Source organism: Sceloporus undulatus, chromosome 2, assembly GCF_019175285.1.
Source record: "Sceloporus undulatus isolate JIND9_A2432 ecotype Alabama chromosome 2, SceUnd_v1.1, whole genome shotgun sequence".
NCBI lineage: Eukaryota > Metazoa > Chordata > Lepidosauria > Squamata > Phrynosomatidae > Sceloporus > Sceloporus undulatus.
Genome location: NC_056523.1, coordinates 128,014,409 through 128,018,255, shown reverse-complemented (window position 1 = coordinate 128,018,255; position 3,847 = coordinate 128,014,409). Strand labels below are relative to the sequence as shown.

Genomic DNA, 3,847 nt, shown 5'->3' with positions numbered 1-3,847 from the left:
AAGATGCTGGTCTCAGATCAAAGTGAAATGAAGGGATTGTTGTTTCTTACATACTTAGAGAGATAGGGTAAGGAACATTTAATTTAGCCCACTTGCTTTTAGCCAGAAGATAGATGCCAACCAGACTGGAGAGTGGGTCCTGGCACCATGACGAGGAAAGGACTAACAAATTAAATAAGTATATATGAGATCACTTAGAGAGTCTTTGCAAGTTGCATCAACAAATGAAGCTTGCAAACTGGAGCAAACAGGCACTGTACTTGAACTCCATGAATTTGTATACAGCCCTTTCTTTTTGTTCAGAGCTGGGCTATCAAAAATGGAGAATTTGCACCCTTGTCTCCTGTTTGGAAATTGCCCATGAAAACTGGATGCTCAGAGCAAGGCCTTGGAATCTGGCAATCACTAACTCTGTTGGCATGCATGGCTTGGAAATGGCAAAAGGGTTGGCAAAATGTGACCCTCCAGACTGTGTTGCAGAACAGAAACTAGCATTAACCCTAGGAAGCATGGCTAGTGATGAGAAATGCTGGGAGTTACAATCCAGTGGCATTTGGAGGGCCACATGATTGATTCCCTATCATATGTGAGAGAAGAGACAGTTGAGGTCTCATTTCAAAGGGAAGTGTCAATGGACTGCACAAAGACTGTCAGGACTGAAAGACCTAGGATCTTGAGAAATCCTGAAGAGGGGTGGGGAACTGATAGTTTTGCTTTCAAAACTGCATTCAAGTATTTTAAACCTCAAGTTCTTTTTCTGAAATATAAGAAAAAAATTGCACATTTTGGTCAGTTCTTCAAAAATGACTCACTTCTAGACTTTTAAGGATTAAGCGCTTAAAACCCTAGATGGACAAATATTTCCCTTCCAGTTTATCCCACACAATTTTTTTAGCAATAATTATAATTTAGCAAATCTCAGGTTCCATACTAATTTTAAATATGAGTTGAATATTCACACAATCTTCTCAAGAAACTTTCCTGCCAATTGGTAAAGGTCCCAAAGGAGGAACTGCCCAGGCTGGGTCTTGATACTTAGGGAATCTTATCTGCCCTTTACTATGAGAGCAGCTGCACTCACCCATCCTCTGTTCTCCAGCTCACGATGCATCATTCTCCTCAATCCACTGTGAAATGTCACTGATAGAAGCAGAGGCTGGACAGGATTATCCTGACTCTGCAGTCCCAGGTCAGTAGGTGATGGTAATGTGAAGTTTTGCCTAGAAAGGTCCATTTTGGGGGCTCACAATCTCTGTTTTGAGACATCCAGCCTCTGCAGTTCAGATAGGCAGAGCTGTCCACTGGTCATGGTCTCCACAGGTCAGGGGTGAGGAAAGTGTGAACTGTGGCCCCTCTATGGATCCCCCCCCGCCCGTTGCAGCCCTCAGGCATCCTCATCCCTTCAGATCTTTCCTTGGATTAAGATAAATTGCATGAAAAATCACCCTTGAGTCATCCAAAGCTCCATTAAAGCAGTCCCTGCACAGTTCAGAACACAGTCTTGACTACACTGGATGGAAAGGTCATTAATTAGGATTGACTGATAGGTTTCCTGGATGGTTTGCAGTAGACTGGCAATGATTTCTGACTCCCATTTGTTTAATAACCACAGCAACAAATATGATGCTTTCACGCCCTAAGCTATACTGCTGAAGACAACCAGACATGGACTTTTGTGGGGAAGGACTGTGAACTCAGTTCACTCCTTGTGTTCAAAACAAATAGCTGGGTTGCAAATTCTGTAATTCAAAGTATTTCTCCTTTGCATCTAGCTCTGGTGTAAACTGTTTCTTCAATTACTGTTTTTAAAACTCAGTTTAAAACCTTTGTGGTCTTCTGAGCTCCAGTTTAATTTTTCTTTAAAATTTTGTGTATTCAAATTATATGTAACTGGACTGTTTGTTTCTTGTACTTGTATTAGTCCCTTTCTTTCTTCACATTTCCTTTTTATCACATTGTACTACTTTGGCAGGGATGTTATCATCCCCCTCCTCTTCCCCCACCTCAATCTCTAGAAGTATTGTTACTATTATCATTTCTAGATCTCAGTCATAATCACCCAGTAGACTGTGATATTAGGATTAATAATAGTAATAAAAATGGCAATAACAAGAACAATAAGCATTTCCAAATTGACTAACAAAACATGTGAATAAAATTGTAGCACAGTTACAAAAAATGATACTGTTTGGGATGTGTCACATCATCTGATGCTGCTGCCCTGAATCTTAGCTTCTTGGACAGAACCTGAATCACTCAGAGTCAAAAACTCCAGTTGGTAACACCTGGTAGACTGTGAAACTGATAATGATAATAACAATAATAATTTCACAGTTCTAGGTAAAAAACAAAACAAAAACCAACAGCCTGAAGTCTGCTCCCCCACCTCAGTACCCACATCACTGCTATTCTTGTTACTAACTAGTCTACCAAAGTCTGACATTTGTTCTTGGGGAGCAAGTGTCACAGGAGAAAGCACCCCCATCTTTCTCTAGGAAACTTTCCATGTTATCCGTTGCTAGAATTCAGCATTGAACTGTGGGCTAACACTAGCACAGGCACTCCATCAAGCACAATTTTGCCCTGGCTGGGGCTTGCAATCCACACCAAAAATGACATTTGTGCAAGGGATGTATGGGAGGGGACTCAGAGGCTGAAGAGGATCTGTTTATTTCCTTGTGTGAGTTTTCTCCACACTGAGCACCTCCTAGCGATGCCCAGCTCCATTCAGCCTATGCAGGGAATGAATGTTATGCCAACTTCAAGGTTCAGTGATTAGCTTCAAGCAAAACAAGATGAAATCACCTAAGATCACAACCAGGGTGGTGGTGGTAGTGATGGAAGCCATCTTTAATTCTTAGAGGGTCCACTTTGAGAATTTAGAGGAATAGTTTGTGTTTCAAGGTCCTCCAGATTCTGGTGCCCACCATAGGGATTCCCTGATACCCCAGCCTGCAATTACAATAGCCAGTATTTCTACTCACATAATGCCTGGAGGCTCCTTGAAGTCGTCTTGCTGTTCTGTATAGGCATGGAATGTGTCCTAAGTGGATGTTGCTGATTTCCTAAGTAGCTTTGCTGCCAGCCTCAGCTATCCTTCTCTGATATCATCTGCACTGAGTGCCTCATAAACCCTGTTCCAGCTCAGATGAGCTCACCCGCTTAGGCTGCAGCCAATGGATTGTCTTAACCCTTCCCTGGCTGGGCTGCCAGTTATTTTATTCAGCAAAGCAAACAATGCCATTGGCCTGCACTGCAGAGGAGGACAGGTGGGACAGGTGGTGCTAGCCTACCTGGGACAAAGGAAAGAGCAGCTGAAGCACAGGGAGTGGTTCTGTCAAGTCAGGAGTGTGGGATCTAAACATGGATGCTCCCTTCTCCTACAAGTTTGACTTTTACCAAATGCACATCTTTCATACTAGAACCAAGCAGTTATGACTATTCCTTTTGGAAACCACCATTGTACTTTCTAAGATTATTCAATTTAATTACACATGTGTAATATATTTTGACTAATTTCTGGATAAATCCTTCATTTCCCTTTTTATTTTCTTTGGATTATAAATAGAAAGATTCAGAGAAACTGTCCTCTGTTCCAGTCAGCGAGTGTTCCTGGAATCAGGTGCTTAATTCAGTCCAGGTCAGTCACAGGGTTTCCAGCAGGATGAAGGGAGAAGCAAAAGACTGGCCGTTAGCTGGTCCAGGAGTCATTCAGAAACCCAGTAATCCACATAAACAAAGCTAGCAAGAAGTAAAACAGAGTCATAAATGGGTAATCAGACCAAGGTCAAGAAATCAGGAATGCCAAGAATACTGTCAGTAACCTAGATAAGATGGTTGTGAGTAA

The 3,847-nt window shown here is 42.0% G+C and overlaps 1 protein-coding gene across 1 annotated transcript in view; it reads right to left on the bottom strand.

Annotated features, from left to right (window-relative positions):
• PIRT (phosphoinositide interacting regulator of transient receptor potential channels) overlaps nt 1-3,072 on the bottom strand; it is a 10,331-nt gene extending 7,259 nt beyond the window's left edge. The window contains exon 1 of the mRNA XM_042454055.1: nt 2,985-3,072. The gene's annotated coding sequence lies outside the window, so the exon portion shown is untranslated. The remainder of the gene's footprint in view (nt 1-2,984) is intronic.
• Nucleotides 3,073-3,847: the final 775 nt, after the last annotated feature.